Source organism: Helianthus annuus, chromosome 11 (assembly GCF_002127325.2).
Source record: "Helianthus annuus cultivar XRQ/B chromosome 11, HanXRQr2.0-SUNRISE, whole genome shotgun sequence".
NCBI lineage: Eukaryota > Viridiplantae > Streptophyta > Magnoliopsida > Asterales > Asteraceae > Helianthus > Helianthus annuus.
In genome coordinates, this window is record NC_035443.2 from 124,169,927 (window position 1) to 124,192,385 (window position 22,459).

General features: G+C 43.2%; 2 non-coding genes across 2 annotated transcripts; both read left to right on the plus strand.

The window, feature by feature from the left end:
* Nucleotides 1–4,553: 4,553 nt before the first annotated feature.
* LOC118484459 lies at nt 4,554–4,660 on the plus strand. The gene has a single exon (XR_004873570.1). It is a non-coding gene; the product is annotated as a small nucleolar RNA R71 (small nucleolar RNA).
* Nucleotides 4,661–10,655: 5,995 nt separating this feature from the next.
* Nucleotides 10,656–10,762, plus strand: LOC118484439. Its single transcript, XR_004873550.1, has one exon. It is a non-coding gene; the product is annotated as a small nucleolar RNA R71 (small nucleolar RNA).
* Nucleotides 10,763–22,459: the final 11,697 nt, after the last annotated feature.

Sequence of the window (22,459 nt, forward strand, 5' to 3'; positions counted from 1 at the left end):
TACCCTCGGCTAGTAGTCTGGAGTCAGGCCAGGGAAATCAGTCCTAAATAGCCTGGGTTATAGTATTAATAGTAGTTAACTTTGAGGGGGTCCAAAGAGTTTGGATCCCCGCCATCCATACCATGGGGCATTGAATGGAGATCCTACTAAATTGACCCAGGTCCCAAGCAGGACCTCTAAACGCTGAACAAGGGCAAGACCTTACCAAACCGTTCCCTTTAACCCCCGACCAGGTAGCCAACATACCTCCATATAGACCGTGGAGATATGAAATGGTGAAAATCTTTATTTTATATAGACAGTAAAAATAACGCCAAGACAACCACGGACAAACGATAAGGAAAGATCACCTTCAACATAAGTAACTAGTTATTAAAGTCATTAATACAAAACCAAATAAAAAGTGCAAAAGATTAAAAATAAAAAGTATTATACTAAACACTTGTCTTCACCAAGTGATGTAAGAGACTTAGCCAAACATGGCCTTGATTGTCAAGAACTCTTACGATCAATCTTGGATCCCGAGACGACTCACACACTCTACGATGGACAATGGATGATGGTGGTGGATGATGGTGTTATGGTGGTGGTGGGTGGTGGATGAGGTGTGAGAGAGGTGGTGTGCCAAGGGATGAGAGAGAATGAAGCCAAGCTCCTCTATTTATAGGCTGAACAGAAGGCTGGACACGGCCCCGTGCCCGTCTGACACTCTCTCTCCTCATTAATTGTAATTGCGAATTACAATTAATGCGCCTGCTGTACTTTCACCACGCCCCCGTGCTCGCTGGACACGGCCCCGTGGTGGGCAATGGAAGCTTCTACTGGTTTGTCTTTTCTGCTGCTTCCTGGGCACGTCCCTGTGTTCGCTGGACACGGGGCGTGTTCAGACTCTGTTTCTTCCTTTTTGCTTTGGGAGGTGCCGTTGAGGGTCCGGGCAGTCTACTTTTGTTCCTTTTCTTGTATTTATGGTAGAATTAGTCTTTTTGCTTCTTTTGTGATTTTGAGCTCATTTCATCCTGAAAATACAAAAGGAAGACAAAAACACTCTTTTTCCAACATCAGTACTTAAAAAGGGTTAGTTTTATGCCTTAATTGATGTGTTTTATATGTTGCATTTTACACACATCAAATACCCCCACACTTGAACTTTTGCTTGTCCTCAAGCAAAACACTTTAAATGTGGCTTACACTCCCAAATGGAATAGGTAGAAGAGAAGTTTTTTTAGCTTGTCCTAGAGTGTCGGGAATCCAAGGTTTTTATAGGTTTTATTTTTATTTATTTACAATCCTATTCGTTATGATTTATTTTGAACTTTTCATAAGATGAATTACTTATTTGGGCATAGCATGCCTTATTAAAATTCCATTTATATACAAGTTCACATACCTCACGGGAGATCACTCAACACTCGGCCGAAGGTGTATATTTTAGTGAATCACTCGAGAGCGGCACAGAACTTATGTCTTCCATAGGCTTGCCAAGCAATCAATCCTCCTCCTTTTTAACTTTTTACCTTTGTAAATATCAAGAGGACTTTTTGGGTGAAGGCTTGGGTTTAAAGGTGGGTGGTTGGTTAGTAAAAAGGGCGAAAATCGTAACAAACGTCGGTTTTCGTGAAGTACCTTTTTTTTTTAGTGACTTTTTATTTTGAAGTATTTCTCCAAACAAGCTTTTATAGCTTTTGTTTGTTTTTGACTTCATCATATATATATATGTATATATATATATATATATATATATTTTCGTCACATAAAAAGGTGAGTTTACGAAAAAGCGAACTTGTTACAAAAAAAATAAATAAAAAGGTTTTTGGTGGGTAAAAAGGGTTTTGGGGTAATGAAATGAAAGGTTTAGGCTCAAAGGGGCTATCTAGGGGGATTTTGGGTAGGTAAAAAAAATTGAAAAATAATGGTTTTGAAAGAAAAATGGTTAGTCCTAATGCCTCCATCATTTACTTACTTGGGTTTAAGTTGGTAAGGACCGGGAATGTATCGTCGTGGCAAGTTCTAGATTCGTAAGGACCGAGCGGCTATTCACACAAGAAACGAAAAATGAGCATTTGATCTAAATATGTGTATTTTTATGCTCAATAAAGGCTCAAAACTCACTTTTGTGGGAATGGGTTTTTAATGTGACCAAGCATATATAATCGACTTTTAAACTAGACTTGTTATGCCGTTTCATAATTTTCTTATGTTGGTTCCTTTTTTATCACGACGCTATCGGTTGTAAACTTGTAAAAATATAACCTTTTTAGAACTTGTTCTTCCCAACTTAAACTAAGACAAGTAAATAAAAAAATGAAAAAGTTTTTGAAAAAATTTGGGGTGTTTAGCGGTTCCAATAGAGTTTTGTGTAAGGCTTGTGTTTAGGATTTTGCAAAATTTCAAGGTTTTAGCATCCCCCCCACACTTAAATTACACATTGTCCTCAATGTGTCCAAAAAATAATGTTTTTGGTTGATTAGAATGTGTAAAAGTGGGTTTAAAAGCAAAGTTTTGTGTTACTGGCATCCTGGACACGGCCCCGTGTTCACCGGGCACGGCCCCGTGGTCAAGTGCCAGTAACAAAAATTACAGAATTGAAACAGAAGCCTGGACACGGGGGCGTGTCCGCTGAACACGGCCCGTGTCCAGTTACCTGAACTGGGTGATTTTTCTGCAGGGGCTCAGCACGGGGCCGTGTTGGTTGGGCACGGCCCGTGTTGAGCCTTCTGTAATGGAGATTTTTGTCGGGTTGCTCTGTTCTTCGTGCATGGTTCCATTTTTCTCGTTCCCTTTTTCATCCATTACCACCATGAGTGTGTTTTATTCTGCAAAAACTAAAAGATTAAATTAAACTAAACTAAGGATAGATCCGCGGAATGCCTCCGTGGTGCGCCACGTTTATAAGGGTCCTTGGCTAGACCCGATTCCTGGTTATATATCTTCTGGGTGGAGTGCCTTGCTTCCCAAGTTACACCGTCGGAGAGCGGCATCCAAGCTTGAATCAATAACCTTCATGTAATTGACTGGGTCGTCGTCCTCTATTTTCTTCCCAACTCCGAACTTCACCTCATCGTCCCCATACCTTAAAGTCAGTGTCCCTTCATTCATGTCTACCACTGCTTGTGCTGTGGCAAGAAAGGGTCTCCCTAGGATAAGGGGGACCTCGGTGTCTTCCTCTATGTCAAGTATGACAAAGTCAACGGGATAAACGAATTTGCTTACCCTTACCAAGACATTCTCGATAACACCTTGTGGGAACTTGACTGATCGATCAGCGAGTTGTATGCTTATTTTTGTAGGGCTCGTGGTTCCCAAGCCAAGCATTTTGAACATCGATGAGGGCATGAGGTTAATGCTAGCCCCTAAGTCGGCCAAGGCATTGCGAACGGGTGATTCCCCTATTGAACATGGAATCGTGAAACTTCCGGGATCGATTTTCTTTTGGGGTAGTTTATTGAGTACGAGGGCAGAGCATTCTTCGCCTAAATTAACTAGTTGCAAATTTTCAATTTTCTTTTTATGTGTAAGGAAGTCCCTCATAAATTTAGAGTATTTGGGCATTTGGGTTAGGACTTCGATAAAAGGAATATTGACATGCAATTGTTTTAACAGACTTTCGAATTTTGCGAATTGCTCATTGGTCTTTTGACGAATTAACCTACCGGGGTACGGAACTCGAGGAGCCTTGGTAGGCTCTGGTGATGGGGGAGAGTTCTTTTCCTGCAGATGTGTTGGCATTGTTTCTTCCGTTGGTGGAGGTACTTCTGCAGGCCCTACGGTGCGGTTTCGTAGTGTGATGAGGTGAACTTGCGCCTTTGGGTTTGTTTCGGTATTGCTAGGTAATGCGCCTTGCGGTCTCTCGGAAAAATTTTGTGCTAGTTGATTTATTTGTTTTTCTATGTTTTGAATGCTAGCTTGTTGATTTCTAAAATTAGATTCTAATTGTAGAAATCTTTCCGAGTTTTTCTTATCAGTGTCGGAGACGAGGCGAGATATAGTATCTTCGAGCCTTTCTCGTCCACCTTGTTGTTGAGTGAAATTTTGTGACTCATTTCTTGATTGCTGAAAGTTTGTTCGTTGGGTTTGTTGGTTACTACTATTGCCGGTTTCCCTCCAACCAAGGTTTGGGTGGTTTCGCCATCCTTGGTTGTAAGCTCCCGTTGGAGGACCCGACGGCCTAGGTCTATTATCAATGTAGTTTACCATTTCTTGTTGATCGTCCGTTTCTTTCATGCAACTCCAATTTTCATGTGACCCACCACACCCTTCACAAGCCATAACCGAGACTGTTTTTGTCATTTCTAATTTTTTTTATTTTTGAAGAAAGGGCCTCGATTTGGGCTTGTAAAGAGGTGCTTTCGTCGACCTTATGGGCGCCCGGGGCGATAGACTTATTTCCCCGGGGAGTGTGCCATTGAAAATTGGTTTGAGCAATTTCCTCAATCTGATTATATATTTCGTGTGGGCGTCGATTACCTAAAAGTCCCCCGGAGCTAGAATCAAGTGTCTGCCTAGTGTGTGGCAACAATCCATTGTAGAAAGTGGATACTTGTTGCCATATTGCGAGGCCATGATGGGGACACTTGCGTAATAGCTCCTTGAACCTTTCCCATGTTTCATATAAGGATTCCCCGTCCTCTTGTGAGTATGTGTTAATTTCAGCCATTAATTTAGCAGTTTTAGAAGGAGGGAAATACTTATATAGAAACTTTTGGGCTAGTTCATCCCAGGTGTTTACCGATCCAGCTGGGAGGGTGTTGAGCCAAGCTTTCGCTCGGTCTTTTAGTGAGAACGGAAACATACGGAGGCGTATGGCGTCGTTTGATGCTCCATTGATCCGAAAGGTATCACATATTTCTAAGAAATTAGTTATATGTAGATGAGGATCCTCGTCCGCAAGCCCGTGGAAGGTTGCGGAGTTTTGGAGCATTTGTATCAAATGCGGTCGAAGTTCGAAGTTATTGGCTTCGACATTCGGAGCATTGATAGCGGCGCCTAGATTACCTACGGTGGGCCGTAGATAATCCATAAGGGTACGTTGGTCCGCCATTGGGGGTGGATCACCCGAAACCTTCTCTTGGTTTTTGGCTTTTAACCTTTTTCTGAGAAAGCGTTCGGGTTCTTCTAGCGGTTCTTTTATGTCTTTATTGGAACTGGAGCTCATACACTACGTGAGGATGGCGTCGGGTTCCAAGTCCTGCAATAAAAACAAAAAAGAATGTCGGTCAGAAGGTTCACCACGGCCCCGTGTTGAGCGAACACGGCCCCGTGGTCGGAAATACAGTGATTGTTTTCCAGATCCCAGTTACTGGAAGTTGGACACGGCCCCGTGTTGCACCGGCACGGCCCCGTGGTCAGCCTTCTGTAACTTGAAAAACAAAAACTGCCAGTAACTTTGCTGAGCACGGCCCGTGTCCGACCAGGCACGGCCCCGTGCTGAGCTCTGCAGAAGCTGAAAATCTAAGAAAAAATCCTAAAAAATTAAAGAAAAATAAAAATATGATTAGGCCGTTGATTCCTAACTTTCTTAAAATCCTTGTGTCCCCGGAAACGGCGCCAAAAACTTGATGCGTGTCAGTGTGTATATGTTTTTAGATATATATTTAAGCCCTTTTTACACTTTTAGCCAAGTTTTAAATTTATAAAACACGATATTTACTAACACTAAACACACATATGGGCAAGTGCACCCATCGTGGACGTAGTATAGTGTTGGTAAGATACCGAGGTCGTCCAAGGACACAAGAGCTTTTAATACCGGTTTATCCTCAACGTCTAATCAAATCAAAAAGTTAGAAAAATGATTTTAAACTAAGAAAAATAAAAACTAACTAAATGCTGAAAATAAAAATAAAATAAAAACAGATAGACAAGATGAATCACTTGGATCCGACACGTGTATTAGTATAACCTTTGATTATTTTCGCACTTTTGCACTTGTTTAAGAGATTATCTTAGTTATTGTAGTAGGCCCCTCTTTTGAAGGCGACGTTACCCTCAACCCAGTAGTTTGAGTCAGCAAGGATACAATCCTAAAGGGTCGGATTATTGGAAGATAATGAATTAAGTTATTAATGCAAATTGTGGTAGGCCCCGCTTCTGGCGGTGACGTTACCCTCGGCTAAGTAGTCTGAGTCAGCAGGGATACAGTCCTAAATAGCCGGGTTATAGTATTAATAGTAGTTAACTTATGAGGGGGTCAAAGAGTTTGGATCCCCGCCATCCAATACCTATGGGCATTGAAGGAGATCCTACTAAATTTGACCCAGGTCCCAAGCAGGACCTCTAAACGCTGAACAAGGGCAAGACCCTTACCAAACCGTTCCCTTAACCCCCGACCAGGTAGCCAACATACCTCCATATAGACCGTGGAGATATGAATGGTGAAAATCTTTTATTTTATATAGACAGTAAAATAACGCCAAGACACCACGGACAAACGATAAGGAAAGATCACCTTCAACATAAGTAACTAGTTATTAAAGTCATTAATACAAAACCAAATAAAAAGTGCAAAAGATTAAAAATAAAAAGTATTATACTAAACACTTGTCTTCACCAAGTGATGTAAGAGACTTAGGCAAACATGGCCTTGATTGTCAAGAACTCTTACGATCAATCTTGGATCCCGAGACGACTCACACACTCTACGATGGACAATGGATGATGGTGGTGGATGATGGTGTTATGGTGGTGGTGGGTGGTGGATGAGGTGTGAGAGAGGTGGTGTGCCAAGGGATGAGAGAGAATGAAGCCAAGCTCCTCTATTTATAGGCTGAACAGAAGGCTGGACACGGCCCCGTGTCCGCTGGACACGGCCCCGTGCCCGCCTGACACTCTCTCTCCTCATTAATTGTAATTGCGAATTACAATTAATGCGCCTGCTGTACTTTCACCACGCCCCCGTGCTCGCTGGACACGGCCCCGTGGTGGGCAATGGAAGCTTCTACTGGTTTGTCTTTTCTGCTGCTTCCTGGGCACGCCCCCGTGTTCGCTGGACACGGGGCGTGTTCAGACTCTGTTTCTTCCTTTTTGCTTTGGGAGGTGCCGTTGAGGGTCCGGGCAGTCTACTTTTGTTCCTTTTCTTGTATTTATGGTAGAATTAGTGGTCTTTTTGCTTCTTTTGTGATTTTGAGCTCATTTCATCCTGAAAATACAAAAGGAAGACAAAAACACTCTTTTTCCAACATTAGTACTTAAAAAGGGTTAGTTTTATGCCTTAATTTATGTGTTTTATATGTTGCATTTTACACACATCAAATACCCCCACACTTGAACTTTTGCTTGTCCTCAAGCAAAACTCTTTAAATGTGGCTTACACTCCCAAATGGAATAGGTAGAAGAGAAGTTTTTTTTTTTTTTAGCTTGTCCTAGAGTGTCGGGAATCCAAGGTTTTTATAGGTTTTATTTTTATTTATTTACAATCCTATTCGTTATGATTTATTTTGAACTTTTCATAAGATGAATTACTTATTTGGGCATAGCATGCCTTATTAAAATTCCATTTATATACAAGTTCACATACCTCACGGGAGATCACTCAATACTCGGCCGAGGGTGTATATTTTAGTGAATCACTCGAGAGCGGCACGGAACTTATGTCTTCCATAGGCTTGCCAAGCAATCAATCCTCCTCCTTTTTAACTTTTTACCTTTGTAAATATCAAGAGGACTTTTTGGGTGAAGGCTTGGGTTTAAAGGTGGGGTGGTTAGTAAAAAGGGCGAAAATCATAACAAGCGTCGGTTTTCGTGAAGTACCCTTTTTTTTTTAGTGACTTTTTATTTTGAAGTATTTCTCCAAACAAGCTTTTATAGCTTTTGTTTGTTTTTGACTTCATCATATATATATTATTTTTTTTAATCGTCACATAAAAAGGTGAGTTTACGAAAAAGCGAACTTGTTACTAAAAAAAAATAAATAAAAAGGTTTTTGGTGGGTAAAAAGGGTTTTGGGGTAATGAAATGAAAGGTTTAGGCTCAAAGGAGCTATCTAGGGGGATTTTGGGTAGGTAAAAAAATGAAAAATAATGGTTTTGAAAAAAATGGTTAGTCCTAATGCCTCCATCATTTACTTACTTGGGTTTAAGTTGGTAAGGACCGGGAATGTATCGTCGTGGCAAGTTCTAGATTCGTAAGGACCGAGCGGCTATTCACACAAGAAACGAAAAATGAGCATTTGATCTAAATATGTGTATTTTTATGCTCAATAAAGGCTCAAAACTCACTTTTGTGGGAATGGGTTTTTAATGTGACCAAGCATATATAATCGAATTTTAAACTAGACTTGTTATGCCGTTTCATAATTTTCTTATGTTGGTTCCTTTTTTATCACGACGCTATCGGTTGTAAACTTGTAAAAATATAATCTTTTTAGAACTTGTTCTTCCCAACTTAAACTAAGACAAGTAAATAAAAAAAATGAAAAAGTTTTTGAAAAAATTTGGGGTGTTTAGCGGTTCCAATAGAGTTTTGTGTAAGGCTTGTGTTTAGGATTTTGCAAAATTTCAAGGTTTTAGCATCCCCCCCACACTTAAATTACACATTGTCCTCAATGTGTCCAAAAATAATGTTTTTGGTTGATTAGAATGTATAAAAGTGGGTTTAAAAGCAAAGTTTTGTGTTACTGGCATCCTGGACACGGCCCCGTGTTCACCGGGCACGGCCCCGTGGTCAAGTGCCAGTAACAAAAATTACAGAATTGAAACAGAAGCCTGGACACGGGGGCGTGTCCGCTGAACACGGCCCGTGTCCAGTTACCTGAACTGGGTGATTTTCTGCAAGGGCTCAGCACGGGGCCGTGTTGGTTGGGCACGGCCCGTGTTGAGCCTTCTGTGATGGAGATTTTTGTCGGGTTGCTCTGTTCTTCGTGCATGGTTCCATTTTTCTCGTTCCCTTTTTCATCCATTACCACCATGAGTGCGTTTTATTCTGCAAAAACTAAAAGATTAAACTAAACTAAACTAAGGATAGATCCGCGGAATGCCTCCGTGGTGCGCCACGTTTATAAGGGTCCTTGGCTAGACCCGATTCCCGGTTATATATCTTCTGAGTGGAGTGCCTTGCTTCCCAAGTTACACCGTCGGAGAGCGGCATCCAAGCTTGAATCAATAACCTTCATGTAATTGACTGGGTCGTCGTCCTCTATTTTCTTCCCAACTCCGAACTTCACCTCATCGTCCCCATACCTCAAAGTCAGTGTCCCTTCATTCATGTCTACCACTGCTTGTGCTGTGGCAAGGAAGGGTCTCCCTAGGATAAGGGGGACCTCGGTGTCTTCCTCCATGTCAAGTATGACAAAGTCAACGGGATAAACGAATTTGCTTACCCTTACCAAGACATTCTCGATGACACCTTGTGGGAACTTGACTGATCGATCAGCGAGTTGTATGCTTATTTTTGTAGGGCTCGTGGTTCCCAAGCCAAGCCTTTTGAACATCGATGAAGGCATGAGGTTAATACTAGCCCCTAAGTCGGCCAAGGCATTGCGAACGGGTGATTCCCCTATTGAGCATGGAATCGTGAAACTCCCGGGGTCGATTTTCTTTTGGGGTAGTTTATTGAGTACGAGGGCAGAGCATTCTTCGCCTAAATTAACTAATTGCAAATTTTTAATTTTCTTTTTATGTGTAAGGAAGTCCCTCATAAATTTAGAGTATTTGGGCATTTGGGTTAGGACTTCTATAAAAGGAATATTGACATGCAATTGTTTTAACAAGCTTTCGAATTTTGCGAATTGCTCATTGGTCTTTTGACGAATTAACCTACCGGGGTACGGAACTCGAGGAGCCTTGGTAGGCTCGGGTGATGGGGGAGAGTTCTTTTCCTGCAGATGTGTTGGCATTGTTTCTTCCGTTGGTGGAGGTACTTCTGCAGGCCCCACGGTGCGGTTTCGTAGTGTGATGAGGTGAACTTACGCCTTTGGGTTTGTTTCGGTATTGCTAGGTAATGCGCCTTGCGGTCTCTCGGAAAAATTTTGTGCTAGTTGATTTATTTGTTTTTCTATGTTTTGAATGCTAGCTTGTTGATTCCTAAAATTAGATTCTAATTGTAGAAATCTTTCCGAGTTTTTCTTATCAGTGTCGGAGACGAGGCGAGATATAGTATCTTCGAGCCTTTCTCGTCCACCTTGTTGTTGAGTGAAATTTTGTGACTCATTTCTTGATTGCTGAAAGTTTGTTCGTTGGGTTTGTTGGTTACTACTATTGCCGGTTTCCCTCCAACCAAGGTTTGGGTGGTTTCGCCATCCTTGGTTGTAAGCTCCCGTTGGAGGACCCGACGGCCTAGGTCTATTATCAATGTAGTTTACCAATTCTTGTTGATCGTCCGTTTCTTTCATGCAACTCCAATTTTCATGTGACCCACCACACCCTTCACAAGCCATAACCGAGACTGTTTTTGTCATTTCTAATTTTTTTATTTTTGAAGAAAGGGCCTCGATTTGGGCTTGTAAAGAGGTGCTTTCGTCGACCTTATGGGCGCCCGGGGCGATAGACTTATTTCCCCGGGGAGTGTGCCATTGAAAATTGGTTTGAGCAATTTCCTCAATCTGATTATATATTTCGTGTGGGCGTCGATTACCTAAAAGTCCCCCGGAGCTAGAATCAAGTGTCTGCCTAGTGTGTGGCAACAATCCATTGTAGAAAGTGGATACTTGTTGCCATATTGCGAGGCCATGATGGGGACACTTGCGTAATAGCTCCTTGAACCTTTCCCATGTTTCATATAAGGATTCCCCGTCCTCTTGTGAGTATGTGTTAATTTCACCCATTAATTTAGCAGTTTTAGAAGGAGGGAAATACTTATATAGAAACTTTTGGGCTAGTTCATCCCAGGTGTTTACCGATCCAGCTGGGAGGGTGTTGAGCCAAGCTTTCGCTCGGTCTTTTAGTGAGAACGGAAACATACGGAGGCGTATGGCGTCGTTTGATGCTCCATTGATCCGAAAGGTATCACATATTTCTAAGAAATTAGTTATATGTAGATGAGGATCCTCGTCCGCAAGCCCGTGGAAGGTTGCGGAGTTTTGGAGCATTTGTATCAAATGCGGTCGAAGTTCGAAGTTATTGGCTTCGACATTCGGAGCATTGATAGCGGCGCCTAGATTACCTACGGTGGGCCGTAGATAATCCATAAGGGTACGTTGGTCCGCCATTGGGGGTGGATCACCCGAAACCTTCTCTTGGTTTTTGGCTTTTAACCTTTTTCTGAGAAAGCGTTCGGGTTCTTCTAGCGGTTCTTTTATGTCTTTATTGGAACTGGAGCTCATACACTACGTGAGGATGGCGTCGGGTTCCAAGTCCTGCAATAAAAACAAAAAAGAATGTCGGTCAGAAGGTTCACCACGGCCCCGTGTTGAGCGAACACGGCCCCGTGGTCGGAAATACAGTGATTGTTTTCCAGATCCCAGTTACTGGAAGTTGGACACGGCCCCGTGTTGCACCGGCACGGCCCCGTGGTCAGCCTTCTGTAACTTGAAAAACAAAAACTGCCAGTAACTTTGCTGAGCACGGCCCGTGTCCGACCAGGCACGGCCCCGTGCTGAGCTCTGCAGAAGCTGAAAATCTAAGAAAAAATCCTAAAAAATTAAAGAAAAATAAAAATATGATTAGGCCGTTGATTCCTAACTTTCTTAAAATCCTTGTGTCCCCGGCAACGGCGCCAAAAACTTGATGCGTGTCAGTGTGTATATGTTTTTAGATATATATTTAAGCCCTTTTTACACTTTTAGCCAAGTTTTAAATTTATAAAACACGATATTTACTAACACTAAACACACATATGGGCAAGTGCACCCATCGTGGACGTAGTATAGTGTTGGTAAGATACCGAGGTCGTCCAAGGACACAAGAGCTTTTAATACCGGTTTATCCTCAACGTCTAATCAAATCAAAAAGTTAGAAAAATGATTTTAAACTAAGAAAAATAAAAACTAACTAAATGCTGAAAATAAAAATAAAATAAAAACAGATAGACAAGATGAATCACTTGGATCCGACACGTGTATTAGTATAACCTTTGATTATTTTCGCACTTTTGCACTTGTTTAAGAGATTATCTTAGTTATTGTAGTAGGCCCCTCTTTTGAAGGCGACGTTACCCTCAACCCAGTAGTTTGAGTCAGCAAGGATACAATCCTAAAGGGTCGGATTATTGGAAGATAATGAATTAAGTTATTAATGCAAATTGTGGTAGGCCCCGCTTCTGGCGGTGACGTTACCCTCGGCTAAGTAGTCTGAGTCAGCAGGGATACAGTCCTAAATAGCCGGGTTATAGTATTAATAGTAGTTAACTTATGAGGGGGTCAAAGAGTTTGGATCCCCGCCATCCAATACCTATGGGCATTGAAGGAGATCCTACTAAATTTGACCCAGGTCCCAAGCAGGACCTCTAAACGCTGAACAAGGGCAAGACCCTTACCAAACCGTTCCCTTAACCCCCGACCAGGTAGCCAACATACCTCCATATAGACCGTGGAGATATGAATGGTGAAAATCTTTTATTTTATATAGACAGTAAAATAACGCCAAGACACCACGGACAAACGATAAGGAAAGATCACCTTCAACATAAGTAACTAGTTATTAAAGTCATTAATACAAAACCAAATAAAAAGTGCAAAAGATTAAAAATAAAAAGTATTATACTAAACACTTGTCTTCACCAAGTGATGTAAGAGACTTAGGCAAACATGGCCTTGATTGTCAAGAACTCTTACGATCAATCTTGGATCCCGAGACGACTCACACACTCTACGATGGACAATGGATGATGGTGGTGGATGATGGTGTTATGGTGGTGGTGGGTGGTGGATGAGGTGTGAGAGAGGTGGTGTGCCAAGGGATGAGAGAGAATGAAGCCAAGCTCCTCTATTTATAGGCTGAACAGAAGGCTGGACACGACCCCGTGTCCGCTGGACACGGCCCCGTGCCCGCCTGACACTCTCTCTCCTCATTAATTGTAATTGCGAATTACAATTAATGCGCCTGCTGTACTTTCACCACGCCCCCGTGCTCGCTGGACACGGCCCCGTGGTGGGCAATGGAAGCTTCTACTGGTTTGTCTTTTCTGCTGCTTCCTGGGCACGCCCCCGTGTTCGCTGGACACGGGGCGTGTTCAGACTCTGTTTCTTCCTTTTTGCTTTGGGAGGTGCCGTTGAGGGTCCGGGCAGTCTACTTTTGTTCCTTTTCTTGTATTTATGGTAGAATTAGTGGTCTTTTTGCTTCTTTTGTGATTTTGAGCTCATTTCATCCTGAAAATACAAAAGGAAGACAAAAACACTCTTTTTCCAACATTAGTACTTAAAAAGGGTTAGTTTTATGCCTTAATTTATGTGTTTTATATGTTGCATTTTACACACATCAAACGCCTATAAAAGCCCGCATGACCTAGGAAGTTCCTAATGGACTTGACCCTAGTAGGTGGAGGCAATCTACTTATGGTATCTATCTTGGCCCTATCCACCTCTATACCCTCTCTCGACACCTTGTGCCCTAAAACTATACCCACCGTCACCATAAAGTGACACTTTTCCTAATTCAACATAAGATTTGTCTTTATGCACCTCTTAAGCATCCTATCAAGGTTTAGAAGACATTGTTCGAAAGTGGTGCCATAAACCGAGAAGTCATCCATGAAAACCTCTATGGAAGTCTCAAGCATGTCTTGGAATATAGCCACCATGCATCTTTGGAAAGTAGCCGAAGCGTTGCATAACCCGAAAGGCATGCGGCGATACACATAAGTGCCGTACGGGCATGTGAACGTCGTTTTATCTTGATCCTCCGGGGCGATGGGGATCTGAAAATAACCCGAAAATCTATCGAGAAAACAATAAAATTGTTGACCCGCTAGACGCTCCAACATTTGGTCAATGAATGGTAAGGGGAAGTGGTCTTTCCGGGTGGCGTCGTTTAACTTTCGGTAGTCTATGCACACACGCCAACCGGTAATGGTACGAGAAGGGATCAATTCGTTCTTTTCGTTCATGATCACCGTCATCCCACCCTTCTTTGGGACGACTTGGGTCGGACTAACCCATGGTGAATCGAAAATAGGGTAGATCACCCCGGCATCTAACAACTTAAGCATTTCCTTCTTAACGACCTCTTGCATGTTCGGATTTAGGCGCCGTTGAGGTTGCACCACCGGCTTATAGTCATCTTCCATGAGTATCCAGTGGGTACAATAGGCAGGGCTTGTGCCCTTGATAACCGAAAGACGCCATGCAATGGCTTCCCTATTCACTCTCAACACCTCTAACAACCTACCCTTCTCTTCGTCCTCTAACTTAGATGAAATAATGACGAGAAACTCGGAACCCTCACCTAAGAAAGCATATTCTAAGTGGGACGGGAGAACTTTGAGTTCTAATGGGTCGGGCTTCTCTATATGTGTACTTTCACTCTCACTTTTGATCTCACTCAATTCTAGCACTTCGGGGATCCACTCGTCCTCTTCTACTCCCTCACTCTCACTCACAACCTCCTATACTATCCTACTCTCAACTAGGTCGGCTCCACTAATATAGTCAAAACAATGGTCGACACAGCATAAGAAAGATTCTATGAAATAAACCGAATGACAAGGACTACTAAGATCATCAGAACCACTAGGATGTTCCATGGAGCGTGCTATCTCGAAAGTGACTCTCTCCTCACCGACTTGAAGTGTGATTTTCCCGTCAAAGACATCAATGATAGCCTTGGCGGTACATAAGAACGGGCGTCCTAGAATGATAGGAACCTTCTCGTCAGCCTCCATATCAAGAACGATAAAGTCTACAGGAAAGACGAATTTATCCACTTTGACTAGAAGGTTTTCGATAATGCCACGTGGATACTTAACGGATCTATCGGCAAGAGATAAAGACATGCGTGTAAGGGACAACTCTCCTAGACCTATGTCACACCCCCAAAATCCACCTGCGGAGTATCACCGCTTGGGAGCGTGACTGACCAGGATCAAGCCACCAATCATATTGAACATGTAATTAATATCAAGTAAAATAAATGCAAACCAAACATTCAATACGATAGGTGTTCAAAACATAATTATAGTTTCAAAGTGTAGCGGAAGCATAAGTATGAAAACCCAATGTATAACGTAAGTTCAAATGTTTAAATGTTTCAACATGGCATCCACGATCCATGCTCCACAACGACCTGCTCCTCCCTGTGCAAGCTCCATATGTACCTAAGGTCCTGCAAGGCATGCAGCAGAGAGTCAACAACTAGTTGAGCGAGTTCACAGTTTATAGTTCAGTAATTGTAATAGTATAGTAAGCCTTGTGTTCGTTCATTAAGTCATGTATCGTATTAGTTCATATCGCAACCCTCTAGGCATGTATGCGAAGATTAGGGAAAGTTCTCAAGTATTCTAGACTAGGTATATTTGTATCGCGGCCACCCGGCACATGTGCGAAGTTTAGTGTATAGTTCGCAGCCTTTCTAGGCATGTGTGCGAAGATCAGTCATATTATCGCGGCCAACCCTGGCGTGTATGCGAAGATCAGTTCTATTAGTATCACTAGTCTAGCAGTATCTTAACCAATCACCTTCCTCACCCGAGGATCATATCACTACGTTCCATTATCTAGAGAAGTACAAGTAAGTAAACCAATCCCATTCCCACCCTGGGAACCCCATGCCTTGGCTGTGTGAACTCACCTTGGTTTGCTCGGTATGTTATTGCTTCTAGAGTTAATTAGTGTTTAAGTCCGGTGCACACGATCTAAGGTACATTGCACATAAATCCGATGTGAGTATTTTACTTTCAGTTAGTGTTTACAACTCTTCGGTGTTCAAACAGTAACATACGGTAACGTATCGCACAGTAACATGCAGTATCATTCAGTAACATGTAGCATCATATCAGACAGTATCACATAATCGCATACAGTAGTAGACAGTAGCATGCAGTAGTATGTTGTTCTTCACACGGAGTTCTGAACTTGGCATCAATATAAACTCAGTCTTTTCAAACATTAACAACAGTGAATCATGTGTGCATACATTTAAAGCTCGGACAACACATCATACACATGAAATTTGGACATATAAACATCATTCAAACTTCAGACCAGGCTACTAACAAAACTCTGACCCCACTTGTTTCCTCTCAAAAGGTCGGATCAGGGGAGAAGGGCATAAACTCGGACCAAGTGGCTCCCTGCACAAAATTCGGACTAGGGGACCCTACTTAAAACTCGGACCATGTGTGGGGGGGCTTGATGCTCTGAAACTCGGACATGGGGGGGGGGGGGTGTTTCACTTCACAAGATCGGACAAGGGGTCTCCCCCCTTAAAGCTCGAACTCCCCTTATCATATTAAAAGTCGGACCTACATGCTTCAACTAAAAAGATCGGACACATATACATATCATATAAAAGTCGGACTTGGTAGGGCTCCTCACAAACTCGGACCTTGTTTTTGATCATAAAAATTCGGACTCCAAATGCAGAAAGTTCTGACTTTTGTTTCCTTAATAAAGTTCGGATATATCATACAATCTTTAAAACTCGGACATGCATTATATCATTAAAGGTCGGACAATGTGATTACTAATAAAGGTCGGACCACATAACAAGTAAAAGTCGGACCTTAAGTCTTTCACATAAAGCTTGGACAATGCATGTTGTTAATAAAAAGTCGGACTAGTCTTTATATATAAAGGTCGGACTTTTAATCATGAAACTCAGACAAACAATAGTCATACACACGAATATTCAAGTTCAATTGTGATTGTAACAGTTACGTTCATACATTCAACAGTTACGTTCTTGGTTTCTACGATCCAGAGACCTTAAAGTTCCTATGCATTAGCAGAAACCATAATCAACCAATCGATTATTAACAACAAACAGTCATTACATGGACAATCTATCGAGCATACAACCAATCATATTCATTCCTCAGTAATCAGAATCCCTAAACACAGAAACATTACATGTAGAACTAGGGTTTTTCATGAATCACACAATCAACAATTAACAATAAACAATCACTAAACAATTACCTTGGATTGATTCTAGATGAATTGAAAGACCAAGATTGATGCAAAAGACTTGTGCCAAAGATGAAGCAAATGATTGCCAGAGAAGATCAGAGAAGTGAAAGTACGTGCTTTGGTTTTTGTGTGGTGATTAGTGAATGAGTAGGATTAAGAATCATTAGGATTTCACTAAATACTCTATACATCCCTAAGTATCATATTTTACACAAGTACACCATCTCAAAATAATTCACAGTTTCACCACTAAGTTCATACATTTGACAAATCTTGCATCAGTAACACATAACCATGCTCAAATACAATATACTTAATTGAATCAAAACGTTACAGTTTCACAGCAAACTTAATTGTGCAAGCAAACAATTAAACAAACAATAAACATGTAATAAATGTGAAAATGGAATCTTGGAAACTCGAGTTGTCACATTATCCCCAACTTGAAAGAAATTTCGTCCCGAAATTTAGCATGCGGTTACTGAGGAAGCTAGGTAAGTTGTATCGTTTACTGGTTTTCCTCCCGAAATTTAGCATGCGGTTACTGAGGAAGCTAGGTAAGTTGTATCGTTTACTGGTTTTCCTGGGGTGTCACATCATCCCCCCGTTGATTTGGAAATTCGTCCCGAAATTCTGCAGTAGTAGCTTCAGCCTCAGTAGTGGTTGCACGGTTTCCGAATAACTGGGGATACTTGAGTTCCATTTGATCTTCTCGTTCCCAGGTATACTCTGGGCCACGACGGGAGTTCCAACGAACTCGTACAAGAGGTATTCTAGTGTTCTTGAGGACCTTGACATCCCGGTCCGTGATTTCAACAGGTTCCTCGACGAACTGCAACCGCTCGTCGATAGTGAGCTCCTTCAAGGGAACTATGAGGGTCTCATCTGACAGGCACTTCTTCAGATTCGACACGTGGAAAACATTGCACCGAGTTCAGCTGGTAGGTTTAGCTTGTATGCCACTTTGCCAATCTTCTCAATGATCTCGAACGGTCCGACGTACCGCGGATTTAGTTTGCCTCGCTTGCCAAAGCGAACCACACCCTTCCAGGGTGAAACTTTAAGTAAAACCCGGTCCCCGACCTGAAATTCCAGCGGTTTCCTACGCTTATCTGCGTAGCTTTTCTGACGGTCGCGAGCTGCCGCCATGCGTTGCCGTATTTGCGCAATCTTTTCCGTGGCGTCCACTACAATCTCTGGACCCGTGATCTGACTATCCCCCACCTCTGCCCAACAGAGAGGTGACCGGCATTTACGCCCGTACAATGCCTCGAATGGAGCGGCTTGTATGCTGGTGTTATAACTGTTATTGTATGAGAACTCCACCAAAGGGAGATGCTTTTCCCAGCTGTTGCCGAAGTCGATAACACATGCCCGAAGCATGTCTTCGAGAGTCTGGATCGTGCGCTCAGACTGCCCATCCGTCTGAGGATGATATGCTGTGCTCATGTCTAATCGTGAGCCAAAAGATTTGTGCATCGCTTGCTATAGCTCTGACGTGAATCGTGCATCCCGATCCGAAATGATGGAGGTGGGCACCCCGTGCCTCGAAACAACTTCTTTAAGATAAACGTCTGCGAGAGTGGAGAACTTATCCGTTTCCTTAATAGCCAGGAAGTGTGCAGACTTGGTGAGTCGATCCACGATCACCCATATAGTATCATTCCCACGCTGGGATCTGGGTAGGCCTGTAACAAAATCCATGGAAATTTCTTCCCATTTCCATTGCGGTATCTTGGGTTGCTGAAGCAGGCCCGCTGGTTTCTGATACTCCACTTTGACTTTTGCACATGTCAAACACTTGCCGACGTAAGTCGCGATGTGAGCTTTCATGCCAGGCCACCAGTATGTTGTTTTGAGATCGTGGTACATTTTATCCGACCCTGGATGTACCGAGTAGCGAGACTTGTGTGCTTCATCCATCACAAGCTCTCGTAAACTGCCATAAAGTGGGACCGAAATACGCCCCGTTACATAGTAGGCGCCGTCTTCCTTCAGCTCCATTCGTTGCCTTGAGCCGTGTAAGGCTTCAGCCTTGACATTTTCGGGTTTCAATGCTTCTATCTGAGCAGTTCGTATCTGTGCAGGAAGACTGGACTGAATGGTGAGTTGCAAAGCTCGTACACGCCTAGGTGTAGTATCTTTCCGACTGAGGGCATCAGCCACAACATTGGCTTTGCCTGGATGGTACTTGATGGCGCATTCGTAATCGTTCAGAAGTTCGACCCACCTTCGTTGACGCATGTTCAAATCCTTTTGCTTAAGGATATGCTCGAGACTCCTGTGATCGGTGTAAATTGTGCACTTGGTACCGTACAGGTAGTGTCGCCATATCTTAAGCGCGAAAACAACAGCTCCCAGCTCTAGATCGTGCGTCGTGTAGTTCCGTTCATGAACCTTGAGTTGACGAGAAGCGTAGGCGATAACTTTATCCCGTTGCATCAATACACAACCAAGACCCTGTATCGACACGTCACAATAAACCACAAAATCATCTGTGCCCTCTGGCAATGAGAGGATAGGTGCGCTGCATAGTCTATCCTTTAAGTACTGAAAAGCGGTTTCCTGGGAATCTCCCCAACGGTAGGTGACACCCTTCTGTGTCAGTATGGTAAGCGGCTGTGCGATCTTTGAGAAGTCTTTGATAAACCGTCTGTAGTAACCCGCCAAACCCAAGAATTGGCGTATTTCCGTTGGAGTGCGAGGCGCAGACCAATTCCTGATCGAATCCACCTTGGATGGATCAACATGAATCCCATCCTTGTTTACCACGTGGCCTAGGAAATGGACTTCACGAAGCCAGAAGTCGCATTTTGAAAACTTGGCGTACAGTTGTTCCTTTCGAAGTAGTTCCAAGATAAGACGTAAGTGCTGCTCGTGTTCCTCCTGACTCTTGGAGTAGATCAGAATGTCGTCGATGAAAACAATGACGAACTTGTCTAGGTAGGGTTTGCACACCCTGTTCATTAGATCCATGAAAACTGCAGGCGCGTTCGTCAGCCCGAATGGCATGACTAGAAACTCGTAATGGCCATAGCGAGTTCTGAATGCTGTCTTGGAGACGTCCTCATCCCGGACTCTCAACTGATGGTAACCTGACCTTAGATCAATCTTGGAGTAATAGCTCGACCCTTGTAACTGGTCGATAAGTCATCAATACGAGGAAGAGGATAACGGTTCTTCACTGTGACCTAGTTCAGTTCGTGATAGTCTATACACATCCTGAAAGTGCCATCCTTCTTTTTCACAAATAGTACTGGAGCTCCCCAAGGCGAAGAGCTTGGACGAATGAAGCCCTTATCCAAGAGCTCTTGTAGTTGCTTTGACAGTTCTTCCAGTTCAGTTGGAGCCAAACGATACGGTGCGCGGGCTATTGGTGCTGCTCCAGGAGCTAACTCAATCTGGAATTCGACCTGGCGATGAGGCGGTAGCCCAGGTAAATCTTCAGGAAACACTTGAGGAAATTCGCGTACTACTGGAATATACTCTATTCTTTTCTCTTTCGTTGATGCATCAGTAACTAATGCCAAAATGGCAGTGTGCCCCTTTCGTAAACATTTCTGAGCCTTCAAGAAAGAGATGATGCCAACCACAGCACCACTCTTGTCGCCTTGAACTTCGAGAGGTTCTTTCCCCGAACGAGGAATACGAATAATCTTCTCCTTCATAAGATCTCTGCTTGCTGCTTGGATAACCAATCCATGCCGATGACGATGTCGAAACTACCCAGAACTATAGGAATAAGATCGATGGAGAAAGCTTGACCAGCGAGGATAAGATTACAACCCTGAACTATATGTGTGGCCTCTAGACTTTTACCATTAGCTAACTCTACGACATGTTTGGTGTTTAGGGGAGTTGATACATGTTTTAACATTTGGCTAACCTTCAAAGACACGTAACTTGTATCCGCACCCGAATCAAATAATACTGTAACATAAAAGTCATCAAGAAGAAACTTACCCATGACTACGTTGGGATCATTTCTGGCATCACCCTGGCCCAACACAAATGCACGACCCCTTGCTTCATTGCCGTTGTTGTTCCCACCATTGTTGTTGTTGTTGCCATTTCCCTGATTGTTGTTGTTGTTGCGATTCTGGTTCTGGTTTAACTGGGGGCAATCACGCTTGAAATGACCTTCAGCCCCACACTGAAAACATCCCCTGTTGCCCCGCTGTTGCTGCTGCTGGTTCTGTGGAGCTGGTGGTGGGTGTTGCTGATTCTGATTTGCAGGTCGCGAACTCCTGCAGTCTTTAGCTTCATGCCCTATCTTGAGGCATCTCTGACAACGCTCCTTACGACACCGTCCACTGTGGTGCCTGTTGCACCTATTACACAATGGGTGAATTCCCCGATATCCACCCTGCCCCTGATTGCCTGAGGAGTGCTGACTGGGACTCTGATAACTATCAGTCTTTCGCTGCTGAACCTGTGACTGAACTGAAGCTGAACCTTTACTGGAATCCCCATCCCATTTTCTTTTGTTGTCACTAGGAGTAGCAGAAGTAGTAACAGCAGTAGTGGTAGCACTGATGCGTTTTGGCAGCTTGTTCTGTTCCACTGCCTGATCCGTAATACGATGAGCAAGGCGCTGAATAGCCTGGATGTTGTCAAGATTAGCCGATGTCACATGGCTCTGGATCTCTGGCGCTAACCCCTTGAGATACAACTCAATGCGCTTGATTGGAGGGTCCACCATAGTTGGACACAGCACGGCCAGCTCGTTCGACCGTTTAGTATAAGCTTCGATTTCTGACCCAGTCATTTTCAAATGGTAAAACTCATCTTCCAACTTGTGGATGTCTTCCCGTGTGCAGTATTCACGTTTATTCAGTTCCTTGAAATCATTCCAAGGGGTGGCGTTAGCAGCTGCCAGCCCTAGGATCTGTACCTGCGCGTTCCACCAAGTTAACGCGATTCCTTCCAAAGTACCAGTGGCGTACTTGACCCTGCAAGCCTCAGGGCATTCACACATTTCAAATACTGACTCTAGCTTCTCAAACTAATGGAGGAGTCACACTGCCCCCTCGGTGCCACTGAAGGTGCTTGGACGACAGTCCATGAAGTTCTTGAAAGTGCAGACAGGCTGCTGAACGTGTTGACCTAATATGTAAGAACAAAATGAGGTTAAACATAAGAGTTGGTTTAGGAACGTAGGATCTAAAGATCCTAGGATGAGTTACGACTGCAGGGTATACCTCATGCGTTTGCAGCTGCAAGTGCCGCAGCAACTTGTTCATTGATAAGAGCCGTCAACTGGGCTTGAGTCATGTTAATGCGTCCGGCCATTGATCTTCACATCAAAGGCAACATAAGTGAGAAAGGTTCGCGAATAGTGCGATGACAGAAGAGTGTAAGCACACAAGTGTTCTCAAGCAATAACAAGTAGTGAGCAATGTAATCTAAGCATACTACGATCAAAGTTCTATGCAATTCTAGCATGTAGGCAATAAACATAAACCT